Source organism: Pieris napi, chromosome 5 (assembly GCF_905475465.1).
Source record: "Pieris napi chromosome 5, ilPieNapi1.2, whole genome shotgun sequence".
Taxonomy (NCBI): Eukaryota; Metazoa; Arthropoda; class Insecta; order Lepidoptera; family Pieridae; genus Pieris; species Pieris napi.
In genome coordinates, this window is record NC_062238.1 from 1,989,269 (window position 1) to 2,017,245 (window position 27,977).

The window sequence follows — 27,977 nt, forward strand, 5'->3', positions numbered from 1 at the left end:
AGAAGCTCAGTTTGATATAGCGGGTATTGTTGGTGATAATACCAAATATAATTATGTAATAAGTAGATTAGACGAAAAGTTAGCTGGGGAGATTGAGGATATCATTACCAGACCCCCACCCATAGGCCAACGGTATAAAAAGGTAAAAGATGAGTTAGTACGGCGTCTTTCAATGTCAGAGGAACAGCGGGTACGCCAGCTTATTAGTGTAGAGGAGCTTGGAGACAGGCGACCTTCGCAGTTTCTGCGTCATCTGCGTTCGTTAGCGGGTAACACCCTTACAGATGAAAATATTTTGCGCCAGCTTTGGATGCGCCGTCTTCCTCAAAATATTCAGGCTATTTTAGCTTCGCAAACTGAACTGAGTCTGGACAAAATAGCAGACCTCGCAGACAAGATCACAGAGATATCAGGACCCAGCCACCAGGTGTACTCCTGTGCGATGCCAGCGCCTGCACCATCGGTACTAGATTCTTTAGTAAAGACAGTGGAAGATTTAAGCAAGCAAGTTGCATCTCTTACCAACTCGCATCCTCGCGGTCGCTCACGCAGCAAATCAATATCTAGACAGCGTTCTCGCGGTGCCTCACCTAGAAATCCAGATATGTGTTAGTACCATAGAAGGTTCAATAGCAGGGCAACCAAATGTACCAAACCCTGCAACTGGCAACCCGACACCTCGCCGTCGGAAAACAGGAAACACAGTCAGTAGACGCGGCGACTGATTGTTCTCATCAAAGCCGCCGTATTTTTGTTACAGATAAACATTCGAAACTCCAGTATCTAGTGGATACTGGCTCGGATCTCTGTTGTTTTCCTAAGCGTCTTGCAAAAAACCGTCGTGCTTCTGCAGATTTTGATCTAAGCGCTGCGAATGGGAGTTCTATTAAAACCTATGGCAACATATCTTTGCATCTTAACCTAGGTTTATGCAGGGATTTCCACTGGAATTTTGTTATTGCGGATGTTGACACACCGATTATCGGCTCCGATTTTTTAAGTCATTACAATTTATTACCGGACTGCCGAAGCAAATGTCTCTTAGATGGTAGCACTGGGTTATCTATCCCCACTTCCATTGCACCCTCCAGTCAATCCAGTGTCAAGACCGTTATTTCTAATAACTCTAGTTTAACACACATACTCACTGAGTTTCCTGATGTCACGCGTCCACCTGGTCTACCTAGAATCATCAAGCACAGCACCGTGCATTATATTAAAACTATTGATGGTCCTCCTGTGTCGTGTCGTCCCCGTCGCCTGGCACCTCAAAAACTTACTGCTGCCAAAAAAGAATTTGAAGACATGGTTCAATGCGGCACAGCAAGACCCTCTAAAACCGCTTGGTCGTCACCATTGCACATGACACCCAAAAAAGACAACACATGGCGTCCTTGTGGCGATTATCGCGCATTAAACGCTAGGACCATACCAGATAGATACCCCGTTCGTCATATCAATGATTTCGCATGCAGCCTCGCTGGAGCTACTATTTTCAGCACTATGGATTTAGTGAAAGCGTACCATCAAATTCCCGTTTTTGAAGAAGATATCGCGAAGACCGCCATCGTTACCCCGTTTGGCCTCTTCGAGTTTCCTTTCATGACCTTTGGGCTGCGCAATGCTGGCCAAACCTTCCAGCGTTTTATCGACGAGGTCACCAATTATGGGATGTTCTATCTTATAATAAATCATAACCCATATTTAACTTTGTTCATTGGTTTATTCTTCACAAAACAAGAGTCATTAATTTATATTCTTATAGAAAAACCCATGGAAAAAAATATACATCTCTCACTCCTCTGAAGTCTGTCTTGAGTGACATTCGTTTTCTTCTTTTTATTAACCGCCGGCATTTGTGTTGCCACATACATCAAAATATGAAAGAAAGTACTACACAAACGCTACACTTTCAATAAAGCCAGGTCAAGTCTCCACAGACTACATAGTTCCCTTTGTAAATAAAAGGAGCAAAGCTGTAAATTGTCAGACATCAGTAAAAAAATTAAAAAAGTATTGTTTGTGTATTAATATAAACTTTCAATGATTAATCATTTTAAAAACTAAAATGGATAATAATCCTTAAATGTAATAACATTACATGATAAAAGTAGTGTGGTCAAGGAAACTGAGAATTAAAACATAACATTAGGCTATACATCTGTGCTGTGCTTAAAGTTTTAGATAACATAACCTCGCCGATTCAATAGATAACTTTTTCATAAGTTTGTGGAGTGTTTAAGCTGTAATATAGTGTTATTCATTAAGTATGGTGTTAATGACAATAATTTGAATTATTTAACAACGCGGGATTTAGGTAAGTATGCCTGACTATGTTTTGTAAACATTCGTTTATTTTTCTATGACTACACTTTTATACTAACAAACCCCGATTAAATTGAATATAATTTTAGCATATCCTTTATTTTAACGTCTATTTTTTCTAGTATTCAATTCATAAGTAAGCTCAAAAGATTTTTTAATTTTATTTTTTACCATACAGTTGTATTTTACCTTTTTTAAATGTTAGTGTATCTCGTAGTAAATGTTACTGTTCTTCACCTAGTAACTAATCATTGTCTTGTGTCCAAACTTAAGTGTTTGCTAAATATAATATACATGAGGGGTCTAGTTTGCTCTAAGTCTTGACTCTGAATCTTACTTAAAAATCACTCTAGGCCTAGACCAAATACAATATAGTAAGTACAGAAGTAATTCCTTTTGACAGAAATATAATATAACAAATGTATATTATATTTCTGTCTTGTTTGTATTATATCTCTGATTGGGGGCAAAATATTAGTTTCTGATATTTACTTAATCTATATAAATTTATGTAAAATGTCTAAATATCATTTTAATGATGTAAAAGATATTGTGTTCTAGGTATAAATATAGTAAATACACAATGTTTTTAAAACTAATTAAATTTTATTTTTCTGTGAATGGATGGATTGTAGTATGTTCTAAATTATTTATAAGTGTAATTCTATATACTTGAAGTGTAGTGTAGTAAGTATGATTTTATTAGATATTTAACGCTGTTGTATTTTATGATTACTAACTGATTTAAAATAAAATGATTTTTTGGTTCAAGTTAAGCTTTAAATTAACAATAAACATAATTATGTTAAAAATTTAATTAAATTAAATATTCAGATTTTTCTTTTATTCCATTTATAAATACTTCTTGATAATTTATCAATAATATTATAAATAGGGTTAGATTTTTTGTTTGTAATAGATAAAATCTAAAACTACAAAACTGATTTTTTTAAAAATTCACCATTGAGTAACACAGGCATGCTACAATATCTAGGACTAATGCATCAATTTAAAGTATTAGTTGCCAAGTAAGAAAAATTATTTCCTTTGGAGAGGTTCCATCAGTTTGTTAGGCTACCTCAGAATGGATTCTAATTTAAAATTGTATTGTTGCTGGATATTCTAAGGCAACAGGCAATTTTATAACTTACAAAAAATAGTCAAGAATATAAGTTTTGTAAAACCTTAAACCAAAGCAGCTTATATATGAGATGGGTTTAATAATGTTCTACAATATATAGTATTGTGTTACATAGTAAGTATAATGAATTTACACAGATTGTGTAAGTACTAATTAATCACAATATAATTGCTCATATCTGGAATTTCCTAAACTCACAAACAAACTCTTAAAAAACATATCTGAAAATGTCCAGTAATAAATATTTTCAAAAATAATTATTGTTTTAATAATAAGTATTATTTGTTTAAGATTAATTCTTCAATATTAAGGTTACTCTAGTGATATGGAAAGTCAGTATTTGTTTAAAGCTTTGAGATATTAATTTTTGTATTTTACTTTTACACCTAATCCTAAAAAAATCTTTCAGATCTGACTTATGATATTGTGAAGTCTCAAAGGGGTAGAGATCTACTTTTGGTAAATGGCTATACCTATGCTATGAACACTGAACGTCGTTGGATATGCTCTACTCACCATCCTAAGTGCAAAGTGAAGTTGTATCTTGAGTCTAATGGTCGAATATCATCCTTAACTGGAGATCATATACATGGTCCTAAAAAAATATTCAACTATAATGGTCGTATTGTGAGGTTGTAATGCTTAATAAATTAACATGAGTTATGTTAATACTTTAGTTTAGGTACAGAATTAAGTGACATTATTTTTTTTTAATTAAATTTAAACTGTAGGACAAGGTAATTTAGTTCTGTTATTTAAGACCTACTAATTTTTTTTATTTGTATTAAGTGAGTTATGACATTGTTTTAACCATTTTGTGTATTATATTTGTACTTATGTTTTTATGTATTTTTATTATATATTGAAACCATTTAATTTCAAGTACTTATAAGTTTTCATTTTTTTTATCTTTAATTTTTTTCTTATAAAACTGATTTTTTTTCTTATGAACCTATATGAACAATTTATTTAAATATTAAATAAATACATGAGTCAATGTGATGTTCATTTTCCACAGTGACCACACAGCCCTCGCATTTATATTTGTAGTTATCTATGCCACATTTGTTACAGGTCTTCAATTTATGCCTACTAGAGCTGGGAACCATATAGCCCTTTACAAAGGTAATTCATATTCTAAAATGACAAGTAAAGCGAGGTGGTACTGTAATAAAAAGCATCGAGGCTGTAAAGGTAAAATTATTATTTGTGATAATATTGTTTGCGAGATTGATGTTCATAACCACAGTTAGATTTGTTGTCAATCCTGTTAGCACTGAAGCCAATTATTTTAATATTTGCGTTATAGCAACGCTTGGAGTTTATATTTGGTTTAGTTTGTTGGTTGGGTTCAAGGCTTAATAAAAATTGTATAGAACCGTTCATTTTTAAGAAAAATTGCATAATTTTCATGTATAAAGTAACGTCTAAAAATCCACCTAAATATATGTACATCCTAAAAACCCCCAGGATATCTTGATTCCTCCTAAATTTGGGGGTAAACACCCCTAGTTGGCATCACTGCCTAATAGAAGTTAGACGTTAATGGTTACAAATATTTGAAAAAAATATTGTGGAAGCCGATTGATCTAAGAAAATCAAATATTATGATTATATGGGTGTTACGAGCAATTTGTTAATAATATATCGTAAATAGCTTAGTGTAATATAAACGTATTATTATTTTTTTCATGATCCGAGCCCCGCGTTTTGTTTGTATTCTCAGATTTTTTCCGTTTACGCAGCATTTACAACAGTATTTCAAATGTGTAACTGTATAAATTTTTGACACAAAGTTTGTATTAACTGCGTGGTGGTCATGTTCGTAGAAAATAAACTTAATAACAAGCTTTTTTATACTTCTGTACTGGCTTGGGATAACTTAATTGCTGGCTGTAGAATATCGCGTTTGTAAAACTTACTTATTTTTATTTATTAATTTTTTATTTTTAATCCGTAAATTATTTTCTGATACACTTATTATCGAATTATCCTATGTGTTAGTGAATATCTTTTTTGTAAGTATATATTAGGAACCCTCTCTGGTAAATTCAAATTTAATGACGTGGAATAAGTGATATCTTATGTTCCCATAATAAACATATTTTATTTTCTTTTTAAATGCCTCCTCCAAGGCTTGCCATCTTTCTCTATCCCGAGCTATTTGGATCCATTGGGGACCGCGATTTTTTTGATGTCATCATGCCATCGAGCGTAGGGTCAGCCTCATGGGCCTCTCCATTTAGGTACTGTTTTCGTCCAGCTGTAAGGCGCGCTACATGACCCGCCATATAAACTTGGTAGTAGACTTATAGGCTGGTAATTGCCTACATCTTTAGGGTCTCCTTCTAGTAGTCCATTTTTATACATTTACTTGATAATTTGTCTTAAGTTCTTTTTTCATCGATCGAGTTTTGTTTTTGGTTTTTTAAAGTTCGTGTCTTCTACATAAAAGTCTTTGTGCACTTCGTTAGTATGCTGCGGTCTTTTTTGGTAGAGATGAATCTATGTACGTCTTGCAGACTTTTTGTGATTGAACTTATTATTTTATCATAGTATATTTGCAATGTTTCAATTTTAGGTCAGGTATAGGTCGGAGATAAACAAGTTTTGAGATTTTCCTTGTATATTTTATTTTTTCACGTAGTTTCGTCTACTTTTCATTGTTTTTGAGAGTGATATTGAACCCTGAGTGGCTTTTGGCCTCATTAAAAGTTTATACTCACTGTGTCTCTATATTTTAAATTGCGTGTGATTTGACACTATGCATGTAGTCGATCTCATTGTTATATTGATAAAAATAATAATATATATTATGCTAACTATAATTAGTCGAACATATATAAATACACATCGAAATGATATATCCTCCTTCGGTCTTTTTTGACGTCGGTTAAATATAAGTGGTGTGCCGATGATAAGGAACAGGCTTTATTTTGATGTAAATTAGTAGTATTTATGTATTTTAAGTGTTGGTTGTACTGTATTTAATAAATTGTTATTGACATTAAATTTGTTTGAATATTTCGCACTTATTGCCCCTGTTTTGTTTAAAGCACAATTAAGTCTTGCATATGTTTTTGCTCTTTAAATCACGTCGCTGATTTTTAGGTCTCAGGTAATGGCGGCTTACCGGTAAGTATGCTTCTAAATGTCAAAAATATATTCACACGTGGGAGTTATTCTTAGGGCAAAGTCGCGACTTTCAATCCTAGTCAGGTTTCCTCACGATGTTTTAAAATATTTACAGACCAATACACGTCTTTAATAAATGTATGCAATACAAACAATTCTGATAAAATCGTCAATAGGACAGTGACCTAGCCTGCTTACTGAATAATGTATTCATTAAATATTTATAAATTTTTCAGATATTGAATTTATTCCTACAAAAAATAAGAGACTATTAGTATTCAAGGATTACACATATTTTATGATGCACAGCGACAGAAGATGGTATTGCTCGTCAAAGAAGTCAGGTTGCAAAGCTATCGTTATCGTCGTAAATGAAATTGTGCATCAAATTGAACAACATAATCACAATCCACCGAATCTTGTCAGACATCAGGATGGTTCGCTTTCTAAATACCGTTGAGTTTCTAAAGGAATTTAGATACTAAGCGTGAACCTATTCCCGTACGGTTAAAACCAATACGTGTTCCTTGATGTGTTGTGCGATGTTCGCAGTTTGCACCATATGACAGATGTCAAATATTATCCGTGTTTATGGATAGTATTTGATAGTATTCAACAACAATGATACCTATATTGGTGTCAATGCTTGGCGCGACTTTTTGGCGGGAAGCACTTTTAGAAAGCTTATAGACTCATAGAATGACAGATGTCAAACCTGTCAAACAAGTTAAAACGTAGTTGTATTCAATAGTTGTAGTTTTTTGTACTCTGGTTTCCCCTCAAAACGTATAAACGTACGTATACTTGTATTCAGTTACGCGATTTTATTAAAAAATAAAAGCCACGTAGACGTAGAAATGTGGAGTTATTTTAATAAAGACTTAATATCTTATTATTAAAATAATTATAATGAATATATTCTGTCTATTATATTATATATTCAAATAATTTTGTGTAGTTTGTACTCAACTTTTTTATAATTCACTTTATGCCTGGAAAACGTATTCTTGTATTTCTTTGGTTCTATGTGCTGTTGCGTTATTATATCAATTTCACAACACTTACGATGTTTTCAGTATTACTTTATACATTTAATTTTCAGAATCACGGTTAAATGATACAGCCTTTCTACGTTATTATCGCAAGTATAGGAGAAGTAATCCTGAAAAGTTTGTTGAGGAAAAAGTCGAGGTGAAAGAAAATCGAGATCCCGTAGCTACAGTTAGTGGTCTTCTTGATTTTCTCCTTCCTAATAATAAATGATGTGCAATAGATTGAAATTAATTTTCCTATCTGCTACTTTGTTGTATTAACTCAGAATGTTTAATACTGGTTAAGTAGTTTCGTAAGTTTTTGTATAAACTTACAGTTATTAAGTATTTATGTTTCTGTCATGTATAGTTACATTATATATAATATTTATAAAAATGAGATTTTGATAAAACTTCTTTTTTTTCTACGGTGTAAACACAAATACATTAAGTCTATGTTACTTATTACTGTGTTTATACCATACATATAAAATAGCCTTGATTGGATTAAAGCGTGTAATTATATAAAAATTTAAATATTTTATTTAAACTATGCTTGCTGTACATAGCTTGCAAAATGTCGTAAATAAATTAAGAATTGTTTAATCCATTAAGAGTAAGATTATGATTGTATTTGACCTAAGTTTCAACTCATTCTAGCCTTAGTGGAGATTTTAATAAGTTTACTATAGATTTCATCGAAAAATTAAAAATCACACTGCTTCATTCACTATTCAATTACATTTTGTACCGATCAAGTGAAAGACTCATCCTCCTCAAAACTGTTCAATGTCAACTGAGAGGCGCTGGACAGAAACCGGTGGAAACAGATCGTCCGCTTTAGATGCTTCCTTGCTGACCACGATGCTCAGACATGAGCTGCCCATTAAATAGAGAGACATTTTGTTGTGTATATAGGGATGTAGTTAGTTAATGTACCATTAAAGACAATTGCCTGTCTAGGGTAGTTTCGATAGGATCCCTACGTTTTTGTATGCAAGTTCCATGAAGTTCTCTCATTTCATCCGTAGTACTGACGCAACCTTCCATCGTGCGGTCCAAAAACCGTCCGGTCCACAGTTGGAAGTTACAGAGTATGGTCTCTGGTCTTGTAAAAATTTTCATTTTCTTTCTGATTTTGAACTGGTATTCTGAGTATCCTAGAGCGAATACTCGCAAATCTATATTTGCCTATAAAGAGGACAACTTGGCTGAAAGGTCATTTTTAAATGTCACAAAAATATAGGTATTACCCAAATTTGTTTTTTTAGTGTTTGACTAATCAGTTATATCATTATTGGAGAACAAGAGTCTAGTCAAAGAAAGTATCATGGATATCTACTGTTCTAGACGGGTATCAGGTTATTAATGATGTTATTGTAAAATGTTAACGTTAAAAGTTACATATAAATATAGAGCAGGCTAAGGGTCTGTTTCACAATGATAAAGTACCAAATAGCAATGCAACACATACATTATTTGGAAGATAAATTGTGCTTATCACTTCATCGGACTCATAACTTTTGATGGACTTTGTGACGAATAGCGCTATCTGACAGTCGTGAAACGCAACAATACTGTTTATCCTCCCAATAAGTAATAAATAGCTAATTTGGAACTTATTTAGAACTTATCCATACATTGTGAAACATACCCTAAACCTACTTGTCAAACACAAGTCCCGCAACCTCCCATTACATCATAATAATCTGACTTTCTTTCAGGCCCTAAATCACTACTAGGTATTTTATAAATTTATGTATTTTTCCAAAGCACGAGATTTCGTTCAGCCTTGCGATTCTGTAACTCACTTTTCGAATTCACTCAGCGGTTTTCGCATCGGCGGTCGCTCTCAAATCAGTCGTGAAGCAGTCATTTTATGATTTGGCATTCTGATAAACAATAAACTACAAGCTCCCACCTTTTCAAAATGCCAAATCATAAAATGACTGCTTCACGACTGATTTGAGAGCGACCGTCGATGCGAAAACCGCTGTGTGAGTTACAGAATCGCAGGGCAGGATCGAAAAGCGGTAGATGCTTATAAGTTGAGGACATGATTCCTTTACGTCAAAAATGTATTGGAATTTGACATACGGGAGACATAAAGTAAGTTCGAAACTTAGTCAACCCTAAGTGAAGTTAAATATCTATCTCTTAAATATAATTTAGTCATATTAAAATTATTTTTATATGTTTAGTCGATTAGTAAGTAATCGGTTTGTTTATAAATAATATGAATTTTGGTATTAATAATGGACTATCCAACTCCGTAAAAAACATATTCTAATAAGATATATTCATAATATCTCCTTTTCAATATGTAGTCGTTTTTTTAAAAAAAGAGTCCACTATATTATATTCCGGTTTAGGCCTGAAATCGTAACATGCACTAAGTTTGTAATAGCCAAGCATTCAGAATTACTAAATAAGTTAATTAATTTTTCAGATTCGTATAAGGTGATAAGGATTTGTGGCGCCAAATGTAGTAATTTAGTACTGTTCAAAGGGCACACGTTTTCATTTCAAGGGCCGAACAAAAAATACTTGTACTGTTCCAAAAAACTATCTAACAAATGCCCGGCGAAGTTGATTCTTGATAATCGTAAAAATATTGTTTTTGTCAACGTTTGTCATAATCATTCAGAACCGATTCTGAAGAAACTTGACAATGGAGAATATTGCAAAATCTAATAATCCGTAGAAATGAGAATAAAACAAAAGACGATGATCCTCGATTGCGATTGGTCAAAAGGGGGGATCGTGTCGCGTTTGTGATTGGACTAGAATAATTTTAACCAATGAAAATCAAACTCGCCATAGTTTCGTCTTTTGTTTTAGCCACAAGTTTTGAACTGATTTTTTTTTAAATCTAGCTAAATGATGTGATTCATCATCATCATCATTCATCATCGGTGGGGTTTTTTTAACACTGGGTTCTGGACAAACTTGTCAGTTGGTACAAACATTTATATAGACGCGTAAATTTGCTTGTGGCTTTAAGGGACTTGGCATTTTTTATTCCTTGACGGTAGATAATAAAAAAATATATTTATAAATAATTAAATATCTTTTAAATATTATAAATTAAATTACTTAATAATATTAATAAATCAATCAAATTGCATTCTTTTAACTAAAGTACTCTGTGTCTTTCCGTTAAGTATTGTTTATTTATCTATGTCTTACTTCAACAATTATTCTTATTTTTAATTTTATTTTATTTACTATAGACTTTTACACAATACTTCATTACTTACACTGCTACCTTTTACTAATACTATTTTTTTCTACTGAGGGGCAAACTAGCTGCTGTGGTCTCTGGCAGAATGACCAGCGCTGTGGAACAGTATGTTCCTCAGCGTAATGCTGAGCCAGGGCCAATTACAACCACAGCACGCACGAATTACACAATTAAAACGTACTTTGCTCTTTAAAAGAAAAAATTGTTATCTTTCATTATTTTTTATATTTTTTTGATTATTGTTATTTTGTGTGTTCCTGTGTTTGTGTTTTGTTAGTAATCAATGTTATGTCTATGTTTACGCTGTGATAAAAAGGGATATCTTTAGTTATGACGGTGCAATTAGACTGTTAGAATAGGCGTGAATATAATGTAACCTGTTGTATTTAACAAACAGTATGTGATTTTTTAAAGTCTATGTAAGATACTACATAAAACTACTTCTACTAAATCTGTTTTTCAACAATTTTGTTTGGTTTCAAAACTTTAAAATTAGTAATAGTCATAGGAATTAATATTATTTCGTATATGCATAAAATAATTACTCGCTCTTATTAGCAAATTATTTATATTTATATGTAACTCTAATTAATTTTGTGTCTGTCTTCCGGATATCCGGAATTTCATTATAGCGGTAGATTTTTACACTAATATTGCTTCTAAACTTTCTTCTGTTTGCTTTTTCAGACTATCGCGTTATACAAGCTGGGGATAAAACTGTAACATTATTTAATAATTATTTATTCTCAAATAATCGTGTATCAAAGACAACCAAATATTTGGGCTGTTCAATGAGGTTATCGCGGCGCTGTTCAGCTCGTTTGAGACTTTCTACTATAACCGGGAAAATTTTGTTTGCAAACAATGCACACAACCATCCCCCACCAAAACTATGCCAAGTGGCTTCTGGAAAATATTTCAAAATCTCATAAGTATTTCTACCTAAGTTTAATGAAATTGCAAAAAGAAGATAAATACATCTAAATACATTGTGAAGTAACCTGAATGAAATTAAGATCTAAAGACACATTTATTATTTTTACGTGTATATTGATAAAATAGCCTCTTATGTGATGGTTAGTTAATCACCTAATTTAAAGGGAGTAAGAAAATAAGGGCATGTTCATAGTGTGCATGTCACTGGCATGCAACATATCATCTTAGGTTTCGTTAAGGAAAACATCGTGAGGAACCGGCCTGCCTTAGACACAAAAAGTCGACGGCGTGTGTCAGACAGGAGGCTGATCACCTACTTGCCAGAAGATTGACAATTGATAATAAAACAGATACAGAATTATGAGTCCTAAAAGGGTTGTAGTGCCACAGATTTATTATATTTTTTATCTAAAACAATTATTAACAATCAAAATAATTTGTAATGGTTTTATGATAAATTTACGAGGATAGGGTTCCAGCTAGTACAAAGTGTATCACGTTAAATTATCATAGATTTTGTATTTGAGTGGAATTAAATGGTCTGAGCATAGACACTGGTGTATTTGTTCAAAAGCCAACCTTATGTATTCCGTGGTTCTTAACATTGCGGTTTGAGTAATGGGATGATCGGATAGGGAACAAAATGTATCATCTGGGGGCACGGTACTATCCTTTCGTCCACTAAACAATCTAATTCAATATAACATGTAACTCGTGAGATACATTGCGTCCATGCGATGGCCAAGCCAATGTATTTATTTATAAACATGTAAGATTTGTAATATTTATATGTTCACTATAAGATGTTGTCAGGTTAACTAATTACGTAATAACTTAAGATAGTCCCTCGAGTAGGGACTGAATAAAATGAACGACTTGGTATAACACAGATCTCACAACTTTTTGCGTAAAGGATCTGCGTTGCGAGACTTATTTTTTTACAAGTTATGTTTTTAATGGCATTGTCTTTGGCTAGACTATACGTTGACACTTATGAAAACCAATATATTATGAATAATTTATGTTTTTCCTTAAAAAGTTTCAGCCCCAACCTTTGAGAGAATAAGCGTTGGAAATGCAAAGAGGCCAAATATTTTGATGAACAAATACACATTCTACCAAGTCTCAAGCGATCCCCGATACTGGAGCTGTGTTAGGAAACTGAAAGGTTGCGCCGCAAAACTTCGCTTTGATACAGCTGGAAACTTGATTTGTTATCAATTGCAGCACAACCATAATCCGCCTAGACTGTTTAAGACGTCCAACGGGAAATATATAAAATGTGATTAAGGAAGAAGAGATTGTATGTGCAGGAATTGATTCTGTATCTGTCTCAACCTAAACTAGTGATTGGTGTTTTATAAAACGATAGACACTTTGACAAACTTTGTATTTCTCTTTATTAAGTTTTAATCTGTATTTACATTCAAGTTGTCATAACTGGCTTTATCATATATTTATGACATACTGACAAAATATGGACGATTTTGTAAAAATATGTAAACATATATTTTGGCTTGTCCCAATTCGCACTTATAAACAAACAAAAAACTATAAAAACATTTTTTTTATAATGATATTAATGACGCGAACTAAAGCTGTTTTTAAATGTTTAACTTAGCTTTGAAATATCTCATTTTCGTATGTAACAGTAACTAGTCAGTTTATTTACAAGTATTAATCTGTGTTAAGAGAATTTTAAGAATAAACTACTAGCTATATTGTGTCTGTCATGTTTATTCTCGTGCCGTGTAAAGCGTTACTATGCAATGTTTTTCCTCCACTCTCACTCAACAAATATCGAGTATGGTACAAAATAAATCACAGCATATAATATGTAATTATTTTAAAAATTTAAACACGAAATTAAGTTAACAGATTCAGTTGTCGTCGGGGCATCCAAACAGCAAGTTACGCTAAACTGTGTAATGGTTAAAACAAATGCCAGTTAATCTATAGTGCCTGACAGCTTATGTCGCTGGCAGTGATATTTGAGCATATTTTTTGTCTGTGCTCAAATTGATCAGATATTTTTCATGTGGTTATATATAGCTGATAGTTTAGTTTGTAATCCCGTTATCCATCTTAGTATGTACTACATATGCTTTATCGGCAGATTTTTTTGATATTTGAAAACAATGACAGCACACTCGCAAGCAGTGGCTTGCCCAATGGGGCACAGTGGGTCATCGACGCTGAACCACTGGAACCTTCTTTAATTTGCGTTCTATGCTATTCTTAAACATGCATTGTCTTATTTCTAATAATGTAATATATAACTTCTGTTATTACTATAATTTCTAATCACATACCTTCTGTTTCAGCAGATATCGAATATATATCGTTAAGAAGAGGGAAAAGAGTATTTCAATTAGTAAAAATGAATGGATATACATATTCAAAAAATACCGGAAAATGTGGACCGGGCAACCTATGGCTTTGTTCAAAATACAAACGAGGAAAGTGTCCAGCAAAGTTCCGAGTTATTGGCGATAAAGTAATTTATTATACTGTAAATCACACACATCAACCGCCCGTTCTTAAAAAAGCTTTGGATGGCGTTTATCAAATATACTGATTCAAATTCGCGTGTTTAGAGAGTATACAACATTACGGGGTGGAATTTTTGACTCGTAAATGGATTGATTTTTTTAATGACGTAGCATTGGTATGTTTACTCCGCTGGCACATTAATGTCTTGGTCAACTAAAGAAGGAAACGATTTTGTATGGTCACGTGACCTGTGAACCAAGGTCCTTTATCATAAAAATTCGTTTGACGTTAGTGGGTCGCAAATTAATCAATTAGCCGTATTAGCCTCTTTATTGAAAGACTTTGCATCTAAAAACCTTGGAAATCACTCATCGCGGTATATTGGATAAGGGCGTTTAAGTATTACGCAATTTTTTTTAATTATTTGACCCGCCCCCCGCGTTTAACTCGCCGTAACGTTTTCCGTAACGTGTACCGTAACCAAGTATAGTAAAAAGTTTCGTGACCACCTAGTCAATCCCCGCCCCGCATCGTACCGTTTTACAAAAGGAACCCCCCCCCTCCAAAATTCGTTACGTAATACTTGAACGCTCCCTAAGATCACTTAAAAGACTTATAAGATACATCAGGATTTGTCAAAAACTTATTGGATTTTGACATAAGTTGGATAAGATTCAGAAAAGAGGCTTTGTGCGTCCCGCTTTTGAGTCTCGAAGATATTTATGTAATCAGAATAATAGGGGAATCACTAATTTAATTACTTTTGCATGCTTAGCATTCCATATATTTGAGTTCTGATGTTTAATCGAAATAATAGTTCACATTAAATATTACTATTTACTGTACATTATATATTTGAATTACATTTCTAAAGGAATATAAATAGTTTGTAGTTTTCATACATCTGACTAAATATGTACGAAATAAAAAAAAACATAGTTAATTGTGTTTTATTGAAGTATCAAGAATATAGGTTACAGGTATTAAATAAAATTATCTAAAACATTAATTTATTTCCTTATTGTCTATATTTACATTCGTATAAATATTAAACCAAATAATATGAATAATAATTAACCAAACACATTTATTTTAATTTTTCTCTTTGTGTGACTTCGAATATCTATTTATTCAAAGTTAAAGATATGCTTTGATATTATTTATTTTTTTCCTTTAAACTACCTATTTTGTATTAAGAGTATCGGTACTTTCTTCGCGACTTCGTTGTTCCAATGAAAACAGAGTTTCCAGAAAGTTAGAAGCAGCTATACCTCTACTAAACCCAAAACCAACAGTCCAAATTATATTTACAAAGGATTATTACGATTACAAATACTTACCTAATAATTGTAAATGGCAACCCTTATTTACCCAAAAGATGGCGCCAAAATTTTTAAAGTAAAAACAAACGAACTGTGGTGTGTTGTATTCAATTGTTTTTTTAACTTGGTATTATAGAGATGAGATGGAATCTCAAATTAAAACTTAACACTGTAATTTATCAAAGACTGTTATTAATTTATACACTTTTTGAAAAAAAAATGTAATAGTTAATAATTTGATAAGGAGTTGACAAAATATGGAATATATTGCTGGAATGGTCTTGGTATTATGTATATTATAAAAAAAAATGAAATTGCATTATTATTAAAAATTCTACTTATTATACTAACTTACTATTATACTAACCTCCGTAACGGCTTGACCGATGTTTTATGTTTTTTTTAAATATATTCGGTAGGTCTGAGAGGTTGATCTATTTGTAAAAAAAAACATTTTTATGATTACACATTACAAAATGGGAATGCATTTTTAATGGCGATGTATATGTTGTATTATTTATATATTATTTTATGCAATTAAGTAGTTTCCATGTTATTTCTTGCTTGCTTCGTCATTTTATAAATAATTCCACTACTCGACACTAGATGTCGCCATACGTCAAACGTCATTGTCTACTAATAAAAACCGGACGTAGTCTTTGGTTTATCGAAAATAGTTCATGGACATCTGACTGATGTAAATCAAATATTACTATGTTATAACCAAGGGACGAATTAAAACGTTTTAATTTACATATATCAATTTTACAATTATTTAAACTTAATTTTAAATTTTAACTCGCAACACAATAATCGCATGAAATTCGTTAATAGGAGCAATCTATTTTTGATAGTATGTAGAAGAGTAGAAATCCTGATGTTAATACCAAAGGACGCTCATAGTGCCTCGCGAGTCTTATTGAAGGAAGTTTGAATTAGTTCGGAAACACTTCGATGGTCAGCCGGTTTCAAAAGCCTTGAAATGCTCTCATGTTGTGACACTCGTGTAAATAAATTAAAATAACCTTTAATTTTCAGTTCTTTTCATGCGGTCTTGTGACGGTGAAAGTCTCTTGAAACTAGGAGATTTCACCTTCACCAAGGTGCTACATACTGGATCTAAGTGGTGTTGGTCGTGCTACACACATAAACACCAAGGCTGTGAAGCTACTGCCTATACTGAACGGGACAAACTTATATTTGCCAGGAATGACCATAATCATCCACCGACGGAATTTTTCGTATGATTCACTTATAAACCCCGCTCAAAATCCAGTGTTATGTAATGTATAGTTTATATTTAAGAGCTGGTTAGTTGAGAGGCGAATGAAATATTGCCGTATATTTGGAAGAATAAGATGTGCGGAAGTATACTTTTTACGCCTTTTGCTAATAACTTTACTTATACAATTTTAAAGCACAAAATATTTATATTAAACTTAACATATATGTATATAGTTACCAATATAGATTAAGTCCTTTTTTTTATTCTAACAATAGAATACAAACACACAACCAACATATATTTAAAATTGTCGTTTTGTATTGAATTTTACGTTTACAATTAAATTAAATCTTTGTCTTCCAAAAACAAAATTCTAAGTACATCTTTATAAATACAAGCATAATAAATATTTAACTATGTAACTGTACAAATTAATACTTGCGCTCGCAACAAATTTATAACATTCTCTGCACAAGATGTTATTACCTATCATCTAGTTGTTGTGACGCAGAACTTTGACACCTACCCTCCGTGCTAATTATTAGAAACTGTATGACGGCAGAGTAAAAGTCAAAAAAATTATATGCTGTTAACTACAAGCATTAAAAAAAAACAATTGAAAGTGTAATTTTCTTAAGAATTTTATTGTTTGAAAGTTTTGCTCTGAATCAGGTCGATTTGTGTAACACGTGTATCGTGATTAATGATTTTTTATAAAATTAGTACTATTTATAATTAATAATAAGTAAACAGCCATTACTCGAGTATTAATATCTAAAATAGTTTAAAATGATTAAAACGAGTTAAAGTAAATAACGCGTTAACAGCCTTGAGGGTCTAGTTACTTTTTTAAAATTGTCATAATTATATAATATATTACACTTAGCTTTATTTAACAAAGTTCTACAATATAATTAACAGATAATGCAATATTACGATGCCGCGATTACTTTATAATGTTATAAGTCCAGCAATAAATAATTTGAACTATTTGTAGTGCATATTTGCAGGTTAAAGTTAATCGCTGCATGAGAGTGATAAAATTAAAAAAATACTGCATTATTTAGCGTAATTTTATTGTAGTAGGAATTATAAATTAAATAAATCAGTGGCGCTACCTTTAGGTCTGTGCCACCGATTTCTCTATCTGTTTAATGATCATTTGTCAATCTAATAGGCAAGTAGGTAATCAGCTTCCTCCGCTCCAGCTTCAGCGCTGAAGCCACTGGACATTACTGCTCATTAGTAGGAATTCATTTTATTTATATTCACACGAATCCAAAGCCTTTCCTTCTAAAATGATATATCTTTGCGGACGTCAGTAACAAAGATATATAGGCATTTAAGCGGATATACTGGTATATATAGGAATTAAAAATATAAATACTATATGTATTATGTATGTTATCTTTGGTATTAAGCGTTACGTGCCATTATTCAGTATTTTTGGTGATGAGGTGCTTCTTTGTGATATTTTGATCTCTAGAATTCTTGCCTCAATATAGAATAAGTACATTTACAGTATTAAAAGCTCTCTATTGTATTAAATAGTAATTTTAATATTTTGTTTTATTCAAAAATTTCATTGATTTGTAGTATATAAGAGGAAGTCGCTTAGCTAAGAAATTACTTAAAGACTTCAAAAATGCTTCAAGGGTTGGCTTAGCTGAGAAGATTTTTAAAATACAGTTTTACCATTTCCGATGAATTAATTCCAGTTTCCGAAATGCTGGTAAAACTTGATGATTATGTGTCAAATCTGATTAAATTGGTTAAATATATTGCAGTAATCCAGTTTTTATTCATTAAAACAGATAAATGTAGCAACAAAACATCGGTATTTATCATTAAAATGTATCTGAACATTTGGCTTTTGGTTTGTGATATTGATGCACAGGAATCATTTATAAGCTGAATTTTATATAGAAATTTGTATAATTTTTTCCTCAATAATGCGAAACAAAATGTATGACCGAATTGGATAATTATTTTGTGTCCGTTATTGTGAGGAGTTTGTTTAACAATATTAAAATAATTAAAATACTATAGTATATTTAAATGTCATAAAATTAAAAGTGTGTTTTTTGGCTGATATTTAGAAACGAAACAGCGCATTATCAGAGTTCGACATACAGGAAATATAGTTCGCGCTGAGTCCCTTAGAGATTGCGACGTTCGCTATGCTGAAGTTATTAAATAATATTGAAATTGTGGATTTGCTATAAATTATGCTTTGACCGAATAAACGGCGGGTCACAGCTTGTATACTAATTATATTTGTCATTTCAGGTACACAGTATGCCTGCTTCACGAAGTCTCAGAAAGGAAGAATAATGCTCCTATTTGGGAAATATAGATTTTCTAAGCAGATTGCGTGTAAGAAGTTTCTACGGTGGGTGTGTTCTACGCATTATACCAAAGGATGTCGGGCTCTTATCAAGACAAGGGATTCTCATATTATAGACATAAAAAATCACCACAATCATCCCCCATCAAGATTCTCCAAGTTCATGGACTCGGTTCCATTATGTAACGTAGAGATTCACGAATAACGAATGGAGGATACCCGAAAAAATAATTAACTTAATATCCAATTTTTTTATTAATCTAGCTTTAATATGCGTTTGTTTTTATAAATTACCGGTATACATACTATATCAGTTTAATTGCAGTGTTTACTGTACTACTCTCCTCTCTTTCTGTCAAATTGTGTTCACGCTGTGATAAAAAGAGACAGATGATGCAATTAATAATGAGGTATGTTATGTTTATAGCAAACGTTTATTTATACTCAGTTTGATTGGTTCGGAATTCGAGTCCTTAAAATATGTCAAAATTAAATTAAATAAATGCGTCAAATGTACTCTAAGACGCAAAACCTTATTTTACTCATGCCCCATAAGTAGGTATGTTTTTAACGTAATTTAGTTATTTAGAAGCCTCACTTGCTATTACTAATAGTAATTAATAAAATTGTAGTTAGCTTAGCAATGTGCAAGTGCCTATCATATTAAAATTAGGGTAATTTTTCTAGATTTAAGGTAGTATAGAGAATTGTCTGTGTAAAGTTTATACGGCTTACCAATGTTTCAATTATTAAATTATTAATGATTAAAGATTCCAAATTGTAACTGCAGATTGAGTTTGATACCACATAAAAATTGATTTGGAAGGTACAGTACACGAAGATTAACATAACAAAAAGAACAAACGTCAAAATCGAATATTTTTTCTAATTATTTGTATTAATTGGAATTGTAGAATTGTGTAGAATTGGAAATGTATGAAATAAGCCTCGCTGTCTCGATGCAAATTCTAATAATTATGCTCGACAGATCGTCGAACGGAGCAGCTACTCTAATTGATTACTTTATTCGGTTTTAATTTTTAGTCGTTTTAAAATAATAACTATTACTACTACTACTTACTATATTGTTCTTCATAATAAGACTTATGGTATAAATAAAATGTCACAATGATATTAATTTAAATCAGATATGGCATCTATTATATTGTCTCACTTAGTCTTAAAATAGTCAGAGTCGAGACAAACTGACTCCTGTATATGTCAAATCTAATACGTTTTGACACAATGTCATACGTAGAGCTAAGTCTCGACTCTTAGTGTATGTCAAAAACAAGTTTCATACCGTGCATCTGGAAAAAGTTTACAGCAGTGTTGCCCAACCTTTTTTGTGCCCCTTACCTTAGCCTTTTTAAATTTCTTATGCCCCCCTATGTAACATACAATTTGTATATTTAAAAAGAAAAATATTGTTCACTTAAGACATTTAAATGATAGGTTTTAGGAAGAATTACTAGGATTTTGTTAATGAAACAGTAAGTAAATTTCAAAACATAATGATAAACTTAAATTGAAATTCCAAATAATTTTAATAAATAATCGAATAGCCCCCTCTAACAATCAAATTGCCCCCCGCCTGCGGGGGGTGGGCGCCACGTAGGGAAAAACTGGTTTACAGTATTATTCATTTATTATTTAAAGTTAATATTTTTTTTAAATCTTTTATTTGAGAATCATACGTAGTTTTAATCTAGTCATATGATTTTGTAGCTATGTATTTTGCTGTGTGACTAATTACGACATCTAAATCAATGTTATGCTAACTTTAGTTTCATATAATATATTTCTAAGTAAGAAATTGTCTTTGTATATGAAGTTACTATTTGTATATGAACAAAAAACTGAGTCCTAATGAGCAATATAGTTTAGTATCGGCTATTGACGTATCCGCGATTGGACGCTCTTGATCGTTGAAACATAACATTTGTCGCCATTGTTCGTTTAACCATCTCATTTCTGCATACCTCATTATTTTACAGGCTTTCAAAAGGCAAGCTTTACAACGTCTCAAAAAGGCAAAAAGCTTCTATGGTTTCAAGGGTACACATACCATCAAAAACATGTTACTAAATCGTTTATTAATTGGGGCTGTGTAACGAAAAAATATTGCAAGGCGATTGTAAAAACGTGCGGAGACGATGTGATATTTTATGCTAAAGCTTTGCATAATCATAGCGCTTCGGAACGGAGTCGGAAGAATTTGAAGACATAGATAGTTTTTTTTATTTGGGAAACAAAACAGATACATTTCTATATAATAAAAAAACAAACACATTGGATGTATCCTCAGTTTAACTGTAACTTCCAATAGCCATTGCGGTTTAAGTGGCGATAAATTAAGACCTATTTAGAAATTTCTACAGGGAGTTATGAATCCAATGCTTTTTAGAAAAATCCTTTGTGCTTAACATGTGATAAAATAAAATAATTCGACAAATTTACCTCTTATTTATTACGAGTAAACCAAACTATTTGTGGTGATGCGAGTTAATTTAATTCATAAATAATATGACATTGTTAACTGTCACGATGACAGTCTTTTGTAATAATTAACTTTTAATGAACCACAAGTTAACAGTTGAGTAATTCTTAAGTTAAATAATCGGGCATTAGATTAGAGCCACTATTGTAAATATGTTACAATAAATAAATACATATTAATTTTTATAGCTATATATATAAAGAAAATAACATTATTAAATGGGCCTTTTTTTAGTAAATATTTTCATCTATACAGTCGGCAAGTTGGCCAGAGAAATACACAAGACGTCCATAGCGTTTATTTATAACAATTTAATGAAATAACCTATGTAGAGGAAGGTGTCCTCTTCAACTTAAAGAGCGGTTAGCAATGACCGGACTGTAGCTGTCAGGGGCTGATGTCAAAATACTATACAGCACTTGAATACGCATATGTTATGACGTCACCGTACTGATTGTAATCGCATATTATACGTCGTCACTCATTTATTTATTAAAGTTCACCACATCATATACAATGCCATATCTACAGTATATGTTACAAGCTATCTTTTCTAAAATTTATGACAATTAGATTAAGTTATAGATAAATATTTAAAACTATTTGTTCATAGATTTTTTTCTTTCAGGTACAGTTCCGCGATACACCTGGTCACGTCAAGGCAACGCCATCATTGTACTAGGAGAATATAGATTCAAGAAGCGTTCAAAACATATAAACCAGAGACAAGAGAGCCACTGGGTTTGCAACAAGAGCGATAAGGGGTGTAAAGCGAAATTAACGACGGTCAACGATGCTATTATAAAACTATACAATGTTCATACACACGAAACCTTCAAGAAACCCAAATGAAACGAGTGAATTAGTCTAACACTGTTTTATCTTTAGCATTCATTTGTCTCTTTCTGACTCACTTGTGTTGAGAGAGACTTTCTTTTGCGAACTAAAAAAGATTATACTCCTCCCTCAAAGGATGCCATCGCACCCACTAAAATTGGTGTCCATGGTCTGCGAGGAAACCTTATGCCTCGTAGGCTCGTTTCTATTACCTATATTCTTATAGGAATAAGAAAAGAAAGAGATGTACATACTGAGAACTTTGTCAATATCTCCAAGTGGCAGGTCAATTCTGTCGAACTATTTTGTACTATGTATTTTTTTACCTGCTATCATCCCTATTCTATCGACAAAGACAACGAGATTTGATATTGTTCTGTTTGACCAGTGCAATATGATGAGATAAAACAGTGATTAAATTTGTTTTCAGTTATTTTGTTTGCTTCGATTACTAGATTGGTTATACCCCAAAGATGTTTTAGTAATTATTTTAGGTTACTTAAAATGTGTAACAAGAAAATTCGTCGTAAATAAACAATTATGTAATCAAACATTCCAATATTGTTAAGGAACTGTTGTATTATAATAATAAATAATATTTTAATATATATATGTTTTTCTAAGATCCTTATATAAATTGAATTTTGCGTGTCTCAAGCTGAAACCGGAAGACTTCTTTTTCTAAAAAGCTAAATTAATACGCAATTTTCTTTACACTATGACTGAACTATCTAAACGATTTGTCATAGCGAACTCCCAATAGCGATAGCTAAGATAGATAGACAGAGACCTTCAATGTTCAGTTTTATACAGCGAATACATTAGCATTACGGATGATAAGAGAACTGATATCTGAAATTGCATACAAGCATTTTAGAATCGCTTTCGCTATTTTAATTTTCAGAGTGCCATATCTATATATATAAAAATGAAACCCGTTTTCCGTTGTCACGACATAACATGAAAACGGCTTGACCGATTTGGCCAATTATTTTTTTATAATATTCTTTGAAGTACGAGGATGGTTCTTACGGAGAGAAAAATTAAAAAAATTGAGTGAAAAAGTCTAAAAACAACACTTTTCTTATATTCCCATACATAATATTCGTAATAATACTTAAAAGTCTATTGAACTTTAATACCATATCATAAAGTTCAAGTGTTAGTGGAGGGGTTCCGGGAAGGTAAATTTTTATTTTTTGACATAATGTATTTGTCTTATCAACTTTCTTTTTTTTATCTTAGCTAGACCGGTGTCCCGAATAGCAGAGTAAGTATTAAAAAAAAATAAAGAATCGACTGTTAGGCGGTACGATGTTCGCCAGCTAGTGTTTTATAAAATTATTGCAAAGCCAAAAGGCTTAATTAGAAAAGGATAATAATGATATTTTACGTATGTACATTTTTTTTGTATTTTTTAGAACTAATCATAGACAAGACTGGAAAAATCTTAATGCTTTCTGGATATAAATTTCGGATCCATCGGTCGACTGGGCCAAAGGTCAGATGGCAGTGTTCACTTCAACATCGTAACTGTCGAGCGTCAATAATAACATATGATAATGAAATAATTAAGTGTAACAACGTTCATAACCATTCGAAGGGTTTTTACCCTTAATTCACAATTCGACATTTACCCCGAACGACATCAGCGTATTACGTACTACCACTACTACGGCTCTCTTGTATACAAGAATGTCGGGATCAGAAGCGCTGTTGCTATATGAAGTTGCATAGTAAGGCCCAGAACACACGGTGAAACGCAACTGCAAGTTAGAATTGGAAAAGTATCCTTGCTTTTCTTCGTCACTCGAAGAACTCATTTTGCAGACGTCTGTTCTCAATGAAAACCGAAATGATTGTGGTTGCAGGGTGTGTGAAAAATGGTTGAAACTGGTCAAATCAATAATTTCAAAGGGGTTTCGTTGCAGTTGCGTTTCACCGTGTGTTCTGGGCCTAAGGGGGCAGATTTGTAGACCTATGACGTCATTATGTGTCGATCCCAATTGAATGTCAGTACCAGTCTGAGTAACCTGACGAATTACAGTGCAGTTTGTAGTTGCATAAAATTTAGATTAAATTGCAGGAATTCCTCTGGAGATAATTATCTATGATGGACTAAGATGCCATAAATATTTTGTAAGTTTATCCATCTATTAATTATTAACGTCTTGAGCGAATCGTTTCCACGTCTTAATTAAATTAATTATTTTAATCAGAACGTTAACAGTGCTTTCAGAAACTGGGGAAAACTGGGCGTGTTCTTGTACGATAAATTAAAATACGAAATGAGTTAATAAAACATGTTTGAATGTAATAATTATTTTTTGAACTTTCAAAAATAAACAATCTACTATATAAAAATAAGTCGGGTTTTCCTTCCTGACGCTATAACTCCAGAACGCACGAACCGATTTCCACGGTTTTGCATGCGTTGGAAAGGTCTCGGGCTCCGTGAGGTTTATAGCAAAGAAAATTCAGGAAAAATTTCAACAAAAAAGCGGGATTACCAAACGAAATGATACATAAAACGAAGCCATCTGGTGGCGAAACGGAGTTCGCCGAGTTTGCTAGTATCTAATAATTATTTCGCATGTATTATGAAGAGGTTAGTACACAACTATGTTCCTATCTCCTCCTATCTCTATCAAATAGAGAGTCAATGTATAATAAAAATGAAAATGACGGAGATAAATAATAAAATTAAAACATTTTTAGAAATATTTATTATACAGTCAATATAAACATAAAATACACCACGAATGTATAAATTGATATTTAGCCTAGATTAAAAAAAAATATAAAATTAATAGACACCTTGGACTTAGAACCATAAACAAAGACGCAAGAAGACTGTCTCCATCCAAATTCTTTGGAAATTGTCACGTAGTCACGTGAAAATATTATGTCATATGCCAGTGTCATACCCATACAACTTCGAATTACGATTACCGGTTAAGCCTACCACGACCACGGCGTTTGCAGATGTGGTAGTGACTCAGCATAAGAATTTGACCATTTTTCGTATAGGCAGCTGCGCGGCAATATTTGTCAATACAACGCCAGTAGTCTTGCTCAATTTCTCGGTAGACGAACCCTTGGTAGCTTATACGCTTTAATCCATCCTCAAAATAGTTTACTAAAAGAAATGTTTATGTTAAATAATACTTTCCAACACACAAATATACAGTATTAACAATATTAACCTACATAGTAATAATAATTAAAAATTGATAATTGATAAAAATAAATAGACATTTAAAAACTTTGGTCCCTGTGGCAGCGTATCTTTAACGTCAGCATTTCCTAGCTGTATTGCGATACGTATTCTTTGAGCGAGGAAAGCACCAGCTCTGTGGTAACCATTAATTATATTATATTATGTGTTGGTGTGCAATAAATAAATGGCCGTTTTCATCGTTATAGCTTATAAATTCACAACATCAGAGTTAATTGTCAATTTAAAAATCTAAAGGAATATTTTATTTGAGTACGAAAACGAGATGTTGTGGCGGAGAAGTATGCTAATTTAGTTAAATACATGTATGCTAAGATTTCTGTCGGCCTCCTTAGCAGCAGCTGCCAGATTAGACATATGTGTAACATATGAATGTATGAATGAATTTACGCCAATCATTACGCCATGCTTCATGGCGTAATGATTGGCGTAAATTATAATTTATATTGGATCTGGAATATCAACGTGAAAAAAAAATTAAGGAAATTAACATTATTTTTTCTTAATTGTATTACAACATGCACTGTACTATACACAAAATGACTGTGCAGGATTAATTAACGAATGTATTGAATAATTTCATTGTCAAAAGTACGTTAGAAAGTAGTAAATCCGCGATTTTTGCTGTTTGGATACGCAAGCTGAGGTACACAGCTAAACAAAATATTAGGATAATTAATATATATCATGTAATAGTAATTATTATGTTATCGACTTTGCAACAAACTTTTACCCCTCCGTCACATGACAACTCTGCCACATGTTTTTTGTGACCATTCCGTCACGTAAAGTACGTGATGGATGGGTAGAACAAACGATGTTCTTATGTTTTAGTTATGCTGAATCCGAGATAAACTGAAATAGATACACTAGTTATTACGGTAATTATTCCTACGGAAAGTATTACAAATAATTTCTATCTTCTCGTATGTTAAAGTACTTATTACTTATTTCCTTTTTCCAGATACCACCATGGCAAAAAAGGAGAGATTAACACCAGCTGAAAGACAGCGGCGTTATCGGGAGAAACGAAAAAATTACCCTGAGAAGGCAGCTGAAACAAGGCGTAAGGATTTGGAAAGATACCATGCTCGTAAGAAGCTAGTGGCTGACATGAGCATGCAAGAGCACCGAAAGAAAAAGCGAAAGTGGCAAGAAGCAAATAAAAGAAGAAGGACGAAGAAAATTATGCTACTTTTAAACACGCCGGGTCCATCACTATTACCAGAAATCCTACGAATGACTCCATCTGCAACACTAACTCCCTCTGAAGTATCTACTCGTAGTTTAAGGGAAAGAAAGAAAGTGAAAAGATAAATAGAACAAAGTTACACAGAGATAATATTGAGTTTCAAAAAAAATGGACCAGTTAGAAAATAATATAATATATACGATTGTTGTATAAGATCTGAGATTTTGAGTATAAGATCAAACTATCCAGATATAAACTCACAAATCAGAATAAAGCAGATTTCTAATCAACAGAGACCTTACTACGTACCTTGAAATGACTCTGAGGTGCCAAAACTAACACAGCGCACGCTTATAACAACTCTTAGCTACACTCTCAAATACATGCGCACACACACCCATTCACACACTCACAACTACTTAATGTCTTATAAGACTTGTGTTTAACTAGTTGTAACGGTAAACCTACCTTTTCTCAAGAAACTGTTGTAACCATGTTCCATGTACAACTGAGTAATTGTTATCTAGTGACAACACTGAGACTCCCTAGTGATATAAAGTTATATATCCTATTCAACTTTTGACAAATAAAATTGTTATTAGATAGGTATATATTTTATTTATCACACAATACAAAAACTTTGAATTATTCCATCGAAGTAAAGTTTTTTAAAGATGGCAAGATTTGTCAATGTTTGCCATGAAACATATTACACGTTTTATATACAAATCTAATTAATACATAAAAACTAGTTGTACTATGTTTCAATCGCCAGTAGAATTATAAATATTAATAAAATAATAAATAGTGTAATCAATATCTACATTTAAAATATACATTACATACAAGAAAGGAGTAGAACGATTACTTCTTACAATCTTATTTACCCTTATATATATCCTCACTTTGCTAGGCAATTATAATTAATAAAGCTATAAACACAGACTTCGAAACAGAAAATGTTTGGGAGGGCCTTAAGTAAATTTTTTTATCTAGATTTCTTTAAAGCGT

At 32.2% G+C, this 27,977-nt stretch overlaps 1 protein-coding gene and 2 long non-coding RNA genes across 7 annotated transcripts in view; 2 read left to right on the plus strand and 1 right to left on the minus strand.

Annotated features, from left to right (window-relative positions):
* LOC125049347 (protein tramtrack, beta isoform) overlaps window positions 1-27,977 on the minus strand; it is a 357,718-nt gene that overhangs the window by 23,933 nt on the left and 305,808 nt on the right. The gene's annotated exons all lie outside the window — the stretch shown is intronic.
* On the plus strand, window positions 3,200-4,307 carry LOC125049355. The gene is made up of 2 exons (XR_007116995.1): window positions 3,200-3,580; window positions 3,876-4,307. It is a non-coding gene; the product is annotated as an uncharacterized LOC125049355 (long non-coding RNA).
* Window positions 26,477-27,571, plus strand: LOC125049356. The gene is made up of 2 exons (XR_007116996.1): window positions 26,477-26,655; window positions 26,739-27,571. It is a non-coding gene; the product is annotated as an uncharacterized LOC125049356 (long non-coding RNA).